Genomic DNA, 19,408 nt, shown 5'->3' on the forward strand with positions numbered 1-19,408 from the left:
TTTCATTTCCCAAACTTAAAAATTTATTTATTAGGCGAAAAAGCTACAATTTGAAAATTTTTTTAATATAATTTTGGCTAAAATCTGATAATTGAAAGAAACTAATACTTTCATAGAGATACTCAATAAAATTTTCTCTCACTATTTTACTGTAATTACAACTCCTTCTATAAGTAAACTTTGAAACCAGTTCAAAAGTCAAACTTAAATTAAAAGAAGCTAAAGTACTTTTTTAAAATTTATTAGTCATCATCTGTAAAACTAGGTGCACAGTATTCTAAAGTATTTCAGAAAATATGTTATCAAAAAATTGCGACCTAAATTGTTTAGTACCTAAATTGTTCAGATAACTTTACAAGCAAGAAGACAGTTCATAATAAATAATAATCGTATTTTTCTTAAATTAAAACTTTTGTGAAGCGATTTTAATGTAGTATTAAATTTTTTATAGTTAAAATTAGAAGTACTACTTCAAACATTTCGAATAATAAAAATAATTAAAAAAGGATGATGTTTACAAAATATTTTCCTGCACTACCGAAAGGAAATTGAACTGCATAAAAAATTGGAAAATAATTATAAAATATTAACACAGAAGTGTAAACAATTTAGATAAAGACAACTTAATATGTTCAAAGCATATTTAGAGATAATCTAAAAATTAAGTAATAAATTAATCTAAGCTTATAGAAAATCAACATGCAAAAATAATACACGATTTTTTGAAAAAATATAAATTATCTACACCATGAAAAACATTAGGTAAATATATTCTTTTTGGTGATAAAAGCAGTTTTGTGCTTTAATTTTAATGATCTTTTTCATTCAAAAAACCAAAAATTAATTTTAATTATCTATTTTTTATTGCAATAATAAAATATTTCAATGAATGTTTTAAGTTAAACTAATAATAAAAAAGCAATTCATTCTTAAATGAAATTTATAGGTTAATTTGTTATTATTAAATTAAGAAGTAAATTAAGATAAGATTTTACCTGTGGAACAAAAAATAATCCACGCACTCTTTTAACTCAGCACATCTTTTACGGTGATTCAAAAAAATTCTTTCACTTCAATTAATTCTTTTTCTTTTTTTTATTAAATCCAAATGTAAAGAAAAAACGTAAACGTAACACCCCTTTCAATGACAGATGCACCGCAAATCTCTCAATTCTTGCCGCTGCGACCGGTTTTCTGAATTTCAAGACCGATTCCCGTGGTTGTTCATTCCATACTAAAAGATTCGAAAATGAAGTCGAAATGAAGGGATACATCTGGTTTCTGATGTTACGTCAGAGAGGGCGGCAAAAGAAAGTAAAAAAAAGTGAAGATGGGATCAAGAAAACAAAACTGGACTTATTATCTACCCAACCCTTTCTGCGAGTACGTTACACTGGTAATTAATTTTCCTTTTTTTCTTCAGGGCCCGACTATGGTGTACTTTGGTTTAGAGCCTGAACTTCATTTTAGAACTCCCTTTAAAGCTCTATTTTTAGTTTTTTAAGTCCAAAAGCTTATATTACACTAATGGGCCCGACTATGGTGTATTTTGGTTTAGAACCTGAACTTCAGTTTAGAACTCCCTTTCAAGCTGTACAGTTTTAGTTTTTTAAGTCCAAAAGCTTATATTACACTAATGCCTGTAAAAACTGCAACAGCATGAATGAATTGTCTGAAATTAATGAAATTTATTTAACACGTTATTGATAGTGGCATAATAAATAATCAAATCCCTTCTTCTATTGGTTTGACAACCCTTTGTGGGCCCGAGCCTTCCCTAGAATCTTCCTCCACTCTGCTATTTTCTTTGCGATTGTTCTCCAGTTAGTAATTAAGATTTTGAAACCCTTTTTCACACAGTTAAGGCATCTGATCTTGCGTCAATTCTAACTCTAGTTCCCATTGATTTGTGATTTTAGATATTAAATGTCAAGGAAGAAGGGTCCATTCAACAGATTTGACAAGCTTAAGTAACTTATTTTTATGTATTTGTTGATATCAGCTTCCTTGAATAGTCTATAAAGTTCAAAATTTTGCTGCCTCCAAAAGCATCCACATTTATAGCATCGAAATTTTTCTCAAGGCTATTCTGTCAAAGACAGCTAGTAGGTCTGCTTGATTTAGTTAGTGGTTTAGTTAAAGACTATGTTTCGGATCCCCAAGTTAAGACAGATATAATGATTGCTTTATAAAGCAAAATAATAATCAAATTTAATAATAATCAAATTTGCAAGATAAAAAAGCCGGCATTGGAACATTCACGTTATGAATGTAATTCTGGGGAATAGCATTCCACATGGTTTTTGACTGGACTCTTGACACTAATGTTCAGTGTTACTGTGTTCCACTAGTGGAACGAGCGAGGCACCGATTGATGAAATCCCAGATATGTTCAGTGCATGACATATCCGGAGAATAAGCAGGCCATGGAAGAAGCGAAACATGTGCTGATAAAGAGCTGGTGCTCCTTCCCTGCTTTTCCTTACTAAACATTTGAACATTTTACGCTTAACATTTCATGTAAGTTTGGTTATATTTGCATAATTCCTTTATGGTGATGTAATTTTCATAAACGTGAGCGTTAATAAAAGTTACAGTTTTTTACTTCTTCCAAAAATGTTAGCAAACCTTTTAAATATTAACCATTCGAAAAAAGAGGACTAATATGCAACACCACTATTGAAACTGAAAGTTGTGGTGATCTGAACCAAAGATAATCTATGACGCCATGTGAAAAGACATGTGAACATTGCTCGAAGGCGACATTAAGAAAATAAAAGCCTTCTGTTGGCTGTAGTGTGTAGCATGGACGTTGTTAGAAAAAGTTTTTTTTGATGAGTTTTTAAGTTCATCATTAAAGTGTATTATTTTTAGTCAAATGCGGCTGAATACTTTTTTATACTTTATACATTCTTTTTTTACCAAAAAACTAATTTTCTATGAATAACCATGGTTTATTATTATAAGAATTAGCTCTTACATATTTAATATATTTTGGTACTACCTTCTACATCAACTTCTAATTTTCTAAAAAACTAGTTATTAAATAAATAATCCGAAGAAACTGAAGTGGTAAGATATTTTTTAGTTAAAAAAACTCATTGGCTTCAAAAAAGTATAGAGAGGAAATGAATATTCATATGAATGCTGATTTCTTGATTAACGGAATTAGTTCCTCACCACCTCTTCATAGCAAGTGGAAATGCATTTTCCTCTCAGCCAAAGTAGTTTTTCTTGTTCTGGTTTTTCATCTTTACTTTTATTCTCTCTCGACTTCTGAGGTTTTTCCAGTTTGTTTCTCACCTTTATTTTTACTTTTCGGTTAACAACTTTACGTTTAATATTTCAAATTATTTATGTTTCTTCTCATGCACGTCTGGTTAGTCTTTGAAATAGGTTCCTTTTTTTGAGCGATGGAAACATGTAGACTGTCATTTTCAAATAGTGTAATTTTAAAGCGAATGAAACTTTTTAATCAAGAAAAAGTTATTTAGTTATTACTATGCTTAGAGTGTGTGATTCATGACTAAAAATGCTTAACTTAATAAACCTTTCCAAAGGTTTAAAATTTTTTATCTGAACAAAAGGAATGCAACTGAGACTAAATAGTTGTATGTGATAGCCTTTGTCGAGTCTGCATTGAAATATGTTTTGACATTATCATATTTTGTCCTAAAATAAACTTTGGAACATGTTTGTTCTATATTGTGCTTAACAATTATGGTTGGCATTGATGCTAAAGAGGACATTTCAAATTAACTTTATAAACTGGTATTGTTACTGATAAATTTCATTCCTGTACACGAAGAAGTGCTCTTTCTAAGTTTGCAGTACAAAATCTGCTCTATCAGAATCTGTTCGAAATATGATCAATCCATCAGGAAAATCTGTTCAACATTGAATCAAAGTATCATTTAATTATCGATATTATTATCCTTGAATAATAATATCGTGCATGAGAAAAAAGTGTGGTCGAAACTACCAGAATATGGTAAAATTTACCATGTTTCTAGCTCTATGGGGACATCAAAAAGCAAAGCAATTAGAACCGAAGCATTTTGGTAATGATTTTGGTAAAATTAACAGTAAAATATTGTTTTATAATATGAGATAAAATTTGGTAAATGTGGTAAAATTTGATAATTTTATTATGATATCTTAGAGCATGGTACAATAATCATTTATTCAGTTAATTTTACTCTTTACTTTTGTATTTGTTACTAGACATTTGATAAAAAGAACTATGATTCTGAAAACCAGAATTTCCGGAGAGCCGCTAACATATGAATGGAAAAATTGCCAAATGAATGGTTTGATTACAGTTTATTTTGATTTTATTACCCGGTAAACCGTTACCATATGATTGGTTTAAATACAGTATATTTTGGTTTTATTGCTAGAATCATATATTTTTTTTTACCAGAAATGTCTTTGCAATACTTCGGTAGTTTTACCAGATTTTTTTCCTCAGAGTAGGAATTTGCAGGAATTGCTAAAAGGTATTAAATTGAATCACCTTGATTTTGAAATTGAACTGCAAAATTGCATAATCAAATTTAGGCTTAATTTTCATACAGCATAGTTTTATTTTGCACTGTATTAAAATTGCAACAAGTTTGAAATTTTTTTTTAATAATGAATATATTTTTTGTGAGTTGTGTGATCGTGTTTAGCCATAGTCATGAACGATGTTTTTTTAAGAACGATTATAAAATTAGGTACCATGTTTGTGACTCTTGTGAAATTTATTATAATTTTATAAAATTTTACTAATATTTGAAATAGGAGGTTTAGTACCACATTACGAGTAAGGCTCATAAACTAGTTATCAGAAAGCGTGTAAGTAACATTTACAGACTATTTATTTTGCTTGGTATGAAAGCAATATTTTTTTAAATGCGTAAATTTCTTGCCATTTGAAAAAAAAATTGCGAAAATTTTCTGATAAACAGCATACAGCTTTTCTTGCAAAAACGTCAACCATTTCTTAGGAAATATTGTATTGGAGGTGTTTACAATAGAAAGTGTTCTACTATAAAGTTATTTTCACGAAGACAGAAATAATAAAACTTAACTTTTATACCTGAGTCGTTCTACGAGGCATTCATGCGAGAAACAAGCTTTTCTCTTTCATAAACTTTATAGCTTATTGCAAGCAAATAAATAAGGCAAAATTGTGAAGATTCCCAGCATTTGATTTATGAATCCAAAAAATCTACATACAATTCTTGTTCAAAAGTCTGAAATCCCATTGCTAATCATTCGCTATCCTTTGCTATAGATCGTATGTTAACAAAATTAAAACAAAATTTCTTTGAACGCCTTTTAGAACGTCTGAGCTGAAATATTCATTCCATTACAGCTAATGATTTTTTTTTTAATTCGAAGATTTCGAAAACAGTATATCACTTCAAAAACAGGTAAAACATTATCCCTTTTTCGAAACAAACAACTTTTCATTAACAATGAGTCTGGAGGATTCGAAAATCATCGCTTCTTTTGACATCAACGCTCAATTAACATGAAACATCTTGATTTCGCTATATATGAAGCAAGAGTGTCAGGATTCCCTATTCTGGTTACTCAATGGTTAAAAAGATAGTTACGTATAGATTATTTTTCGTAATTGAGAACTAGAAATATATATTCCATCCATATTACATCTGAGTCTACTGTTCCACTATATGCATTTATTACCTTTGAAATTTTTCTTCAAAGGGTTTAATAAATCCACAATTTTCCTTATTTGAATATTTTAATCACTTTTTTGTGAAGTGCGTAAAGTATGGTAATAGGTGGTTTATTTTTAAGGTGAAACTTATTCAGTTTCTGTCTACCTCCAAATTGGCGTTAATTGTTCGTAACCTGTGTTACGCTATATGCTTAAATCATAAAAATCTTAGTTAAATGTGCACAAAAGTTTAATATCAAAATCAAAAACTAACATAGTTGGTTGTTTCATAAAAAACTGATTCATGTAAGTTTTTCACCCTTAAATGCAATTCTTAAAAGTATACATTAAAATTAAAAAAAGCAAGCTGTATTATTATCACATGTTCGGCAATATTAAAAGATGCAATTTAAATTTTTTAGATGGAATTGAATGTATTATATTCAATAGAAGCAAAAATAAAGTAAAATGGATTTGTAAAAATAAGCCCAGTATTTATTAGTTATGTGTAAATATTTGCAGTTGTTGTGATGTAATAACCTCACGTTATTACGTCGCTTTTTATTTGAACGACAGTGGTGGTTGTATAGAGTTTCTACTGTATTCAAAAGACAATCATTAATTTGTGTTAACTGAATATTATAATCTTCATGTAAACGCGACTTAAACATTACAATCTTCACGTAAACATTCATGTAAACACGACATTCCATGCAAACCTTGCTTTAATAACCGTGTGTTTTAACAATTATAAACTTAAAAAATCTGATACGCTTTCCAAATCTTCTATCTTTTACATCCTACCATATTTTCTGTCTTTTTATTTCCATATAATTAATTTATAAATGCTTCTTGAGCAATTTGTTTTGCAAATATTGTGTCCATCAATCAAAAATTTGAAAAGGTTTTGACATTTGATGACAAATATCAACGTGATTACGACAGAGAGACAACTATCATTATCTTAAGATCGAAAATAAAACTCTAATAATAATTTTTTTTAGGATAAGATGGTTTGATATTTGTGAATTTTGTTTTATTATTCAGTTGGTGATATCGTGTGTATAATGAATTCTTTTTTTGTTTTGATACCATCTTCGTTTAAAGTTATTTATTTGTTTTTTGTATCTTTAAAGAAGAGTTCCTGTTTATCACTTAAGCAAATTTTCAGTTTTTTCTAAATAATTATGTTTGAGATTTACCATATATAGGTAATCATATTTCTTTCAGTCCTTAACAACACTATTTAACTTTTTCTTGGCAACGTTTTCTTATTAAACACTACTTAATTTAGAAATATTACTAGATTTTGACTTATATATATTTTCCTATTTATCATTTCAGTATTAAGATAATTATTTTTATATTTTTTGAACGTGTTTTGTGGATTGTTTAAGATTAAAACGAAAAATAATAATGAATATGAAGAAATTAAATTGCACAGGAATTCCTTTTCCCTGTGGATTTTTCTTTCAATATCTCATTGATTAAATTAATTGTTGTGGTCAATTAGTTGAGGCTGAAAGCTTTATTTAAGGATTTAATAAATTAAAAAGTTCTTATGCATGTTATGTGTTCTCTTAGTGTGTTATTCATGCATTTCAACATGTTATTGTTTAAACGTGCATATACTTCAACCTGTAATAATCCTTCACTGTGAAAGATTTCAGGTCAAATTACGGTATGAAGTTTGGATGCATCATCCTTAAAATCAATTATACTGTAAAGTTCATTTTTACCGTAAAATATTAAACCGTAAGTTTTAAAGAAATATTTATTTAATTTGAGTGTTCACTGATTGTATAGTAATTGTTACACTAAAAATTACGGTATATCAGATTTTTTGTTTCGTAACATGGTCTGGTAAAAATGGATTTTACGGTAAGTCCCGGCCCCGGTGTTGGTACTTTCACCGTAACTTCATCCGGAAATTTTTTACAATGTACGATTGATATATATATACTCGTATATATATATATATATATATATATATATATATATATATATATATATATATATATATATATATATATATATATATATATATATATATATATATATATATATATATATATATATATATATATATATATAATTTTCAAATTTGTTTAAGTGTTTCCCAATGCTTCTATGCAATATTTTTGTCTTACTATATGAAATAGTAGTCCGAAACACGTAGTTTTTGGAGAGCTGATAGTCTTTTCAATAAATTTATCTGATGCCCTAAAGTGCAATGAAACAAATAATGTCACGATAACTTTTTTAATATGAAACTATTTTCTAAGATCTGAACATTTAGTGCATAAAATATGAGAGTTCAAAATTACTTGCAGTTTAAAGTATTGTTTCCAAATTTTGAGAAGTGTGAGTTATAAAATTAACGAAGCCAATATGAATTAAATCATAGATATTAGTATTTCATTTAATCCTTTTGTATCGACATTTGAAAAGTAAAATTTTTTGATGACGCATTATTATGGCAACTTATTAAGTGATCATTATACTGAATAATCTTTTTCATATAGAATTTTTGACAGTGAGAGAAAAATTTATCTATAAACATAGTCTTAGAAAATAATTAAAAAGATGTTAATTTTCATTCACTTTTAATAATTCATTTAGAAAATTAAGTAAAAAAGTAACAAAAAAAAACTTTCAAAAAAGCATTCTTAAAGTTAAAATTTGCAATCAAATAATTTGCAAGTTAAATTTGCTGTCGATTTAGTGTAAATATATTGCTTGTCATCAAAATATTTTTCAGTATCTTTTACAAAATATTTTCCAATGAAACTAGAGATTAAATATATTGCAAGGAAAACTTTGAATTAAATTATTTCTATATAAAACTTGCAATAAAATTATTTGTTACTTATACCTGCAATAAATTTTTTTTAATTGGAATTTGTAATCAAATTATTTATATTTGACACTTAAAGTAAAATTAATTTTTAGAAAATTCATAATCAAATTATATTTTTAAATAAAATTTCAACCATTTGCAAGTGAAATGATCATTAAGCAAGCTTCGTAATTAAAATATGTCTAAAACTTGTCTTGTAAGCAAATTATTCGTAAGTAAAACTGTCTGTAAGCTAATATTTGTAAATATAACTTAGTAATGAAGCTATATGTAAGTAACACTTGGAATAAAACTTTTGCAAGTAAAATTTGTAATAAAATTATTCATTAAATTGGAGAAAAAATAATTTTTGTATAAGTAAACTTTGCAATGGAATGAGGTGTTTCTAAATCTGGTAATAAAATTATTCGCGAGTAAAATTTGTTTGACCTAGCTTTTTTTTAAAAGTAAAACTCATTTTATGTACTATTATTACAATGTAATATAATGAAACATTTTTTTAGATGAAAAATAAGACCGTAAATTAAAAATTTGCAATTGCATAATCTTAGCTATTTCAGGAAAAAAATGGTTTAAACGACCAAGGCCACTTTTCATTAATATCATTATAAGTTACTACGCACCAGAAAACAAATTCACATCAAACCTCATCCACATGCGCTCTACCTTTTGACCTGAGATGCACCCCCGATGTGCAACCCTTTACCACAGATGCATTCAAGCTACCCATAGAGAAATTACCGAATTCTCGCTGGAACGCTATAGAGGTGAAGTAATACACCGTACCTAATCACGTCCTTAAAGGAACTCCAGCCGTTAGGTTGTAACATTCTCTCAACGGGACATCTTCGACATTCTTAGGATGCGGGAATGGAATATTTTGTGTTCCATCAGAATCCTGGAAGATCTTCCACTCATCCATGATAGGTAATGGATGGCGCCTGCTGGAAGCAACACGGAAATAATGTTTGTCAGTTTTATGTCTTCAAGGTTAATGAGTGAAAGATGTGTTGTCGTTTCACTGAACTAAATTGTCAGTGTTATTTGTGGGATAGTTGAGAAAATGGCTATATTTATAGCATTTAATGACACTTTTGAAAAGGGAGTTTGATTTTATTTGTAACGCATCACTGTTAGAAATTTCTCGGAAAAAATGGTTAAATAACAATTTATTGAATGGTTATTTTACCATACTTAATCAAAACAGTCAAATAACCATGAATAAAATGGTAATCAACTGTTAAGTTAGAGAAAAACTGTTTATTAACTGCTTTCACCTAATACGGTTAAACAACCAGAATTTTATCGCACAAACTAAAACCACCCAATGAAGCTGCTTAGTTCTTCGCATTTGCGTACATATCATAGCGGGGCAGTCTGATCTGTCAATCTCATGACCGGCAGAACTGAAGTTCGAGTCCTAGTGTTGACACCACAATATTTCCCCCATTCCCTTCAACATATGAAGAATTTCGAGTGTCCGGCACTTTCCAATGCCCATTACCTATGTCTAGTTAAATAATTAGTTGTTTTTTTTTACTTTTTTGAAAAGTGCTAGTTGTAAATGGTTAAAAAACCGTATAGTTTTGTATTCATGGTTTTATAACCATACTTTTTGTAAATGGTTTTAAAACCATAAAGGAAAAAAAATGCTCTTTACCTTAAACTTTACGGCTAATCAGATGGACAGACAGCTGCCAGTTATTTTACCATAATTTTAAAATGAAAATTTCAACAGTGCGTGAACAATCTTCGTGGTAAAGATTTCACTCAAATTAAGCAGTTGCACACTTCATTTGGTTAACTTTCCTGTTTTTGAACATTCACCTGCGTGGAATAAACATTTTCATTATTTACAACAAGCTTTATGTTCATATTTGTTTTGTGTTCGCATTACCTTTAAGAGATTACTTTATTAATTGTAAATGTATTGAATTTCAAAAACGAAAGTAAAATTACGAGCTTGAAAATTTTAAGTAAAATTGCAGAGAGTAATGTTACTTTGACTTGAATATGTTATCTATTTTGAAATCAAAAAAGAAATTAAATTTAGAAAAAATATTTCTAATATAACTTCAGTGTATTTGATTGTTGACGATATTTATGGGATACTTGATATGTCAAAGGATAGTTGATATTTATGGGAAAGATGGAGAAAAAATTCTTGCAAAATTACCGTAGAGAAAGATAATGAAATTTCTGATTAAAAAACATAATTCTAGTGAAAAAAAAAAGCTAAAATACTCGATATTTAACCCATTCATTTAGTAATTTTTCCGTTTCTATGATAGTGATTTCCCAGAAATTCTGGTTTTCAAAAGTATATTTCTTATTATAACACATCAGGTAAAAAATTCAAAATTGAAAAGTAAATTTAACCGAATAAATGGTTTTTAAGCCATGCTCTAAGGTATACGTAAAATGATCAAATTTTATCTCGTTTACCAAATATATATATATATATATATATATATATATATATATATATATATATATATATATATATATATATATATATATATATATATATATATATATATATATATATATATATATATATATATATATATATATATATATATATATATATATATATATATATATATATATATATATATATATATATATATATATATATATTGAAAGGATCAAAGTTTTAGTCTCGCTCTAGACTGAACTATAGAATCAATATTTCTAGACCGTTACTATCCTCTATTTAATAAGGAAGATACCCGCTTTATAATAATCTGAATCTGCTAATAAGCTTATTTAAGGAACTATAGGATAGAATCTTAGCAAGACGAAATCTGATCATTAGATTTAAAGTTATTTACTACAATGATATCTTTTTAACACCAGTTAATTCCCAAATTCTGTCGCAAGTTAAGTTAGCAATGTCTGAATGAATATATTGCAAGCGTAGATGTAATTTACAAATGAAGTTAAAAGAAGTATTTGTAGGTGATGTGTTAACAAGCCTTTTGTATTTTGTTATGAAAATTGATTAAAAACTACGTTTTTTTCTATTTGCAAAGCGGGGGATACGTACTTATCACTGTGTAAACAAAAAAGTATAAAAATTTATGAGACGAAAACAAAGTTATAACAGCAAGGCCCTGACCTTCTCAGTTTACATATACATTTTTATGATGCTTCAGACAACGGTGTATTGCTTTGAATTTTTATCAACAGCTGTCTGTCCAAGGACGTTAGCCTCCCATTTTTGGAAGTGACAGAAGTCAAGAAAATCAAAAGCACTGTAGCAACGACTTTCACGTCTTGGGTAAGAGGAGCCCAGCCAACGTGCTTCAAGGCCACTCACACCAACCAAATTGCAATTATTATCGATTCCCACACAAAAAACGCCTCTACATTTGTGGAAGGCCGATCTTGCCCAATCCTCTGCAGCCCACATTCGAATGTAGGAGTTGATTCCTCTGAAGACTAAGTGTCAACCTAAGACAAGCTACAGAAGGATCGGCACATTAACTCTTGCTATTAATTGGCTCTAGGTAGATTCAGACTGGTTATTGATAAGATTATACCCGGAGATTATTTTGTTTTCAAAGGACAGGGATTTATTATATGTGATGAAGATAAGTAAAAATAAAACATGTCTTTTAATATAAGAGGTTTGATGGGAGTCTATTGCGAGCTATGCCTGCCCGAATAAATTTCCAAAAAGGCTTTACTTAGCTACACTGTAACAAATTGTCATTCTTTTTTCAGATTTTCTCTGTATATTTGACGGTTTAAAGCCCTTTTGTTGACAGAATGATTTTTCTCTGTTTTTCCTCCTAATCATAAACGGATTAAAAACATCAGTTCAAGTTCTGGTGTTTCCCATTCTGCTTTGCTTACCTTACAATAATTCTACCTTTTTTTTCAGATCATTTTGCGATTATATTCCATACTTGCTATTATTTTTCAGCAATTATTTTACGGTTTTGAGCGTGGTATAAAGAAAACTGCTATTCGATTTTGCCACATTGATATTTTACCTCATTATTATATTTCTTGAGGGATAATTTTTTGGTAAGTTAAATTGTCAGACATTTTTGTACGGGTAGGCCACTTAGCGTTGAGCGCTTTTACGCTTAAATAAATAGTTTAAGAAATTTTAGTAAAAATAGTTTAAGAAATTTCTTCATACAGAGACAGCTCAGAGAACACAGCGGTCACTTCCCTATTAGGTCAACCAGGTTCGAATCGTGTCGTTGATTGGTAGTACGAATGCTGACACTAGCTCGCACCGACCGTAAAGCCTTATGTAGTTATTTTATAAAATTGTTTAATTAAAGTAACAGAGTTGTTTAAAATAATAGAGTTTTTTTTCTTAGAATAACAGTACTTAACTGCTTTTAGAACAGGCGTCTGTTTCAAAATAACAGTATTTTTCAGTGAAATAAATGGTTTTATGCTAGTACACCAGATGATATTTTTTCTCCGTTAACTTAAATTTTTTTTAAATTAAAGAAAGTTATTTTTACAGTGTATGTACAGTTGTCAAAGTAAAAAAGAAAATGTTTTGGTCTATTTTTTAGATCTTCACGTAGTGCGAGGTAAAACTCACTAACTGCTTCGCAAGAAAAAATTATAATTTCACTAAATTTGAGCGATATAGGGAAATATTGACCTATCTAAAACACAAGCATTTCTCTTTATATTAAGTTGAAAAACTAAATGAAAAAAGCAATTATCAAAAGAAATAAGGCTTTTGAAGGCTAATTAATATCGTTGTCTCATTTAACGATTGGGAAATGAATTGAAATTAAATGTTCACTGAATAGCCTATTAAACTATGAAGAATTTGAATTCTTCATTAATCATCTTTACTGATTAAACTGTTATCTGTAAGCATTAAGCCAGACAAAGGTGCAGCTGTGATCTCAAAAGTTTTATAGATTTAATAGGTCAACAAAAAGGTCGAAAGTATTTATCTTTCTAATTTTTTTTACTTGTAATTTTCGTTATTTATTCCGATATATTCTCGAAAACTAATTTCGTAAATTGAAACAACTGAAACACGTAACTAAAAATAAAATGTTTGACTTAAAGATAATTCATACAAGACATACATATTTTAAGTGTATTTTTTATTTTACAATATAATTTATAGGTATATTTTATGATACCACATCTTGTATACAATCTTGTTTAACGATGCAATTTTAAAAATTAAATATAAAATGTTTTTTTAAACTTTTTTTAGATGCAAAAAGTTTGCATCGATTCATAAAACTACACAATGCAAAATTTTATATTATTTTAAACTATGTTTTATTTTAAATACGATAAGTTAACAAAATTAATAACTAGCTGATATTTTGAATAAGGATATTAGTGTATTAAATAAGCGAGTTTTTTTAGAAGGTTTATTTTTTGACCAACGAGGGCGTCCTAATGGTAAGGAACTTCTAAAGCTTTTAATTCAACAAAAAATATAAGGTATAGGAAAAATTAAAGTTTTATATCACGTTTAAAGGAAGAAAGTAAATATAATCTCATAAAAAACAACCTATTTATTTTAGGAACATTCATCTTCAAATACAAGCACGTATAAAATTTTCTGTTATTCCTAGAAGAAAGTATACGAAAGTTTGAGGAACTCCAAACCAAAATTAAAACCCAGACAACTTAACAGGAATGTATTTTCATGTCATTTTTTTCATACCTTTGAATCAAAAGCAAAAGGAATGCTTATATTTATTACGGATAGCCAGACTCTATAAGGTCAAACAAAACGAGGCCATTGCTAGATTTGTTTTAGAATTTATGAGGGAATCCCACGTAAGAGAAAACAAATAAAATTAGGTTAAAGAATGAAAACAAAGTTTTCGTTTTTTTAAAGCTGATGTTATAAGACTTTGTTGTCAGGTACATAAATAAAATTGGATTTTGAGGTGTAGGTTACAATTTAAATTTTTAAAACAGGTTTAATTGAGTCTGTATGCTGCAAAGAACTACACTTTTAAGGGACAGAGGATTCACCAAAAAGAAATAAATTCTCTTTGTTCTAGTACATTGATGAAAATTTTGGCAATATGTCGCTTATATTTGTCATAACCGTTATACAAACCGTAATAGCACTATATTGTTGTTCAAATTAATTCCTTTTGAATTGGATAATTAGAGAAAATTAAAACTTGTTTATAAAGAAGATTTTCTAGAAAGAGGGTGATTTTTGTTTCTATAATTTTATCCCGGAAAGGGGGTAGAAGTTTATGTTTACAATATTAATTAATGATTTTTACTGGTTTTTTTCATATAAAATTTTTTTGAAGCAAATATATTTGGAAAACGAGTAAAATAGGAACTATTTATTTATTTTTTTCATTCCAAACGCTTCGTTGTACTACATTGTAAGAAATTCGGATCAAATTATGGTGCAAAGTACCGGCACTTTTGGTGCATTAACAAGTCCATTTTACCGAAAGAGTAGTATACCGTAATTTTTATAGCAATATTTATTTAACTAGAGTGATTCAGCGATTTTATTGTAATTATTACTGTAAAAATTGCGCCACATCAGTTTTTTTGTTCCATATTTGCTTCGTCGAAAATGTATTTTGCGGTAAAAAGTACCGGTACCCTGGCTGCTGGTACTTTTTACCGTATTTTGATCCCGAATTTTTTTATAGTGTAGGAATATCACATGCATTATTATTTATGTATATGCTGAGATATTTGAAATATTTTAGATGTGTATTGCAACGGATGTATGTAGTCAGCTTCGTTTGCACAACCGATGATCCAGTAAGTTCTACTGGTTGTAGTACTGATGAGATAATAGTCGGACTATGATTTGCTAGTAAGTTATGGTGAACTCGGTTATCCAGGACTTATTTCAGGACTTATTTAACGAGGATTAACAGCAAGTAATTTTGTTGGAACATCTAACATGACAACTTATTGGCCTTCAGAACCTAACAAACTTAATCAAATCTACCTCGAATAAAAAATGCATGGTCCAAACTACCAGAATATAGTAAAATTTATGGGAAACCAATATATATTGGAAACCAAAAACCTCGGTAATTTTTAACGGAGAGTTGTGGTAATGATTTTGGCAAAACTAACAATAAAATATGGTTTAAAATATGTGATAGAGTTTGATAAATGTGGTAAAAATTGGTAATCATGAAAATAATTTATTTCGTTAGCTTTATTTTTGATTTTTATACGTTTCACTAAGTGTGTGGTAATAAGAGCTGAATTTTAAAAAATCAGATTTTGCGGTATACAGTTACTATATGAATTGAAAAATTACCAAAGTAACGGTTTAAATACCGTATATATTATAGATACAATATAATATATCTATCTATCTATCTTTCTATATATATATATATATATATATATTCTTTTAAACCCAAAACTGTTATTACCATATTACTACGTAGCATGATAACTAATCTCGAATTGTTTTCTTCTTGCATGTCGAGTGTGTGCCGAAGTCTACTGGTAGTCAAAAGAATGATGATTAATTTTATTTGTAATTAGTATTTAAATTTATTTCCTTTTTGAATGTCATTTTTCATGAAAATCCCTTATAGACACTTTGGTGTCGTACACGCTTGCTCTGGTTTAGAGCTGGGGGTTGTGAATTCGATCCTGGCTGGTGACTAAACAACTGCAGCATTTTAAAATTTTACGCGACATCGCATGAAGAAATTTTTTTCTTCATTTTGTTTTCATAAAATCGGTCAAGTAGTAGCAATAATCTGTAACGTAACAAGCATATTTCAACATAGCAAAACTCAGAGGAGATTTTCTTAAAAAATGTCTCGAGCTATAGTTAACTTGTTCAAGTTAAACACGATCTATGATGCTCTTTTTTCTTTTTTTTCTTCTTAACCATGAAAGAAATTAACTGAACATAGGATCTAAGCGTTTCGTGAACGAATGGGCATTACAAAGTGTAGGACACTAATTGGGAAGTACAGGACACAGGAAACTCTTCACATGAAGAGTTTTGTCGGTCAAGTTGTCTCAGTTGTGTCGGTCAAGAGACTGACAGATTAGCTCTTTTTTGGCAACAATATGTGCTCATCTGCATAGAACTAAGTTGATTCTTTAAATGGGTCCAGTTGATGAGACAAAATTTTGGTTGTTTAGCCGTATTAGGTGAAAGCAGTTGATAAATGGTTTTTCTCACAGTTAACAGTTAAAATATCATCTTCTGTTCTGCTTGGATATGGTAAAATAAAAATTAAATAAATTGTTATTTAACCATTTTTCATAAATTTTTTTAACAGTGTACTTGTTCTAGAGTATAAATATAACTAAAGGATACTTTAAATTAAAAATATAATAACATACCATATAATCGAAATTTCCCAAAATGAGCTCCTATTTATTAAGATATGCATTCTAAGAAAACATTCGAAATAATTGACGGAATGAATAATGACGCAGTTTAGTAGATAATGATTTACAATAATTGTTTTCAAAATCCTTGCTTTTTTAAAGCTCTAAAAGATGAAAAATGTAATCATTTTTATTACAATGATTTTTCTAAAATTCGTATCTCCGCTTGTTATTCTTAAAAAGAAAATGCGTATGGCATGCTTTCATTAAAGTTATTATTTTTTTACAATTTTTTTTTTGATAGAAAGTATGCCTTTTTTGAGCTAGCTCGAAAATAAGTAATCTCATTTTACTCAGAGAAATATGGCCATTCTTAATAAATAGTAATTTTTTTTTATCTGTAATCAGATGCTTTAGTCTTATTGGTTTATTTTAGGAATGTCTTTACATTTGTTTACTTTCACTCTTTCGTCAAATAGTATTTACATCCATAATATTTTTTGAAATATTTATATGATAGGATTATCAACATTTAAAATTATCTTAGTTTAATTAATTATTTAAATTAAAATTTAAGTTTAACTTTATTTAAAATTTCAAAACTCTAGAATTAAAAGATATTTTCACGAGAAAAATGAATTTTTCTGAATACTTGATATTTATTATTATATTTATTACTGAGCAACGATCGTAAAATTTTTAAATTGGTAACGTATACAAAATATTTCTAAGAAATTAAAATTTAAAATTCGTATTTTCGATATCTATTTTGATATGTTATCGATATGTATTTGATTTTGAGAAACTATTAAAATCATTTTTTCTCTAAGAGATTAATTTCAAGTTTTTTTAAAAATAAAGTATGATGTTTTTCATCTATATAATAGGAATTAAATTGTTTTTCGTATAAAATAACAATTAAAAGGACAATTAAACTGTTTTTGAATACGAATAGGCAGTAAATTAATTTTGAATATCATTTAGCAACAATCAAATGAATAGTTCTTTTTTAATAATTTCTTGAATGTTGCGAACAATTTGAAATTGAAACTAATTTTATTTGCAATTATTTCAAAAATGTTAATGCAAAATGTGCCGGATTACAGCAAGAGTAGCAGTTTCACAATGCTATAAAAATAACGTAAACTGATTTAATAATTAAAATAAATAAAAATATTTAGAATTTTTTTTATTTCAATTAAATTTTAAATAAAATTAATAATTGGTCAGTTTAAGCGAAACTACATAAATAATGCAGTTTTCATTTTATATATATTAAAAACATATATATAAGTTATAAATATTAAAAATATTAAAAGTTTCACGGATGAAACTGGAAATTTTAACCACATACTCTTGAAAATTTTAATTGCTAAGCATATTATAATTTGGATAAATTATTAACCATTACACTAAACTATCAAATTAATAATATCTGTTAAATAAAATATTAATGCAACTTTTAAAATATTAATTTTCAAATTTATAACATTTAAAATTAATTCTTTAGCATATAATCTTAACATATAACTTATTACTTGTATATTAAACATGAACTGTTAAACATATCACATTAAACACGATTTATTAAACTTATAATGCAAACACATCTCATTAAACCATTAGTATATCATATTTATCATTAAATATTAAACATTCCGCATGAACCACAAAACCGTATTATATTCAATCATAAGTATATCATATTTATCATTAAATGTTAAATATTCCGCATGAACCACAAAACCGTATCATATTAAATATTAACTGTGACAGATTTCAATAACTGTATAACCCTGCAATTATGCATTAACTTCATAAAACATTAATATTCATATCATGTTTAGTTTTTATCTAAATAAATGATCTAAAAATTTATTTGCTTGCAACATTCATAGAAAAGATAAATAGAAAGTGCAATGAATAGCATTTACTGCTTTATCAATTTATCAATTGTTTAATTGTTACGCAACAACACGTATCGAGAGTTGTTGTCATATTGTAAATAACGCTACCAGTTTTATCTGAAAAAAGCAGTTTCAATATTTGTTAGTATTAAATTGTTTAGATAAAAAGAAAATAAGATTCAAGATGATTATAAATAACATTAAAAGCATTTATAATATTATTTTTCAATATTTGAAATAAATTAATAATATAAATTTATTATTGAATGCTATTAAACTTTATTTCTTAAAATATGAATATAAACGCTTTTTTATATGGGTATTTAAAAAAATTGAATTTCTACAACTTATGGTTATTATATGTAATGTGTAGAATACATTTTATTCTTATTTTATAAAATGTTTTCATCATTTTTTTGTCAATTTAATGTTAAAGCAGAATTGAACAGGGCCAGGAAATTATTAAATTAATCGTTTTCTTTGATTTTAGTGTTCAATAACTCAAAAGAGCTAAAAAATTTAACTGTTTCGATCTTATAAAAATTAATGACTAAAATTACGCAGGAAAAAAGTTGTGAATGTGCACAGAGAAAAAAAAATCTGGTACGTAATTATATATACTGAATGGTAATGACATTTCTGTTAAAAAAACCTTAAAAT

The 19,408-nt window shown here is 27.7% G+C and overlaps 1 protein-coding gene and 1 long non-coding RNA gene across 6 annotated transcripts in view; one reads left to right on the forward strand and one right to left on the reverse strand.

The window, feature by feature from the left end:
* Positions 1–19,408, reverse strand: part of LOC107441514 (uncharacterized) — a 162,469-nt gene that overhangs the window by 48,889 nt on the left and 94,172 nt on the right. The window contains exon 1 of one of the 3 annotated variants that reach the window (XM_016054801.4): positions 996–1,258. The exons of the other annotated variants lie outside the window; for them this stretch is intronic. The gene's annotated coding sequence lies outside the window, so the exon portion shown is untranslated. Of the gene's footprint in view, positions 1–995; positions 1,259–19,408 lie in introns of those variants that run through there. 3 annotated transcript variants of the gene reach the window in all.
* LOC139426315 (uncharacterized) overlaps positions 1–19,408 on the forward strand; it is an 84,023-nt gene that overhangs the window by 37,191 nt on the left and 27,424 nt on the right. The window contains exon 1 of one of the 3 annotated variants that reach the window (XR_015429540.1): positions 1,256–1,396. The exons of the other annotated variants lie outside the window; for them this stretch is intronic. This is a non-coding gene — a long non-coding RNA (uncharacterized LOC139426315). Of the gene's footprint in view, positions 1–1,255; positions 1,397–19,408 lie in introns of those variants that run through there. 3 annotated transcript variants of the gene reach the window in all.

Source organism: Parasteatoda tepidariorum, chromosome 10 (genome assembly GCF_982258835.1).
Source record: "Parasteatoda tepidariorum strain Cologne lab strain chromosome 10, Ptep-v5.0, whole genome shotgun sequence".
NCBI lineage: Eukaryota > Metazoa > Arthropoda > Arachnida > Araneae > Theridiidae > Parasteatoda > Parasteatoda tepidariorum.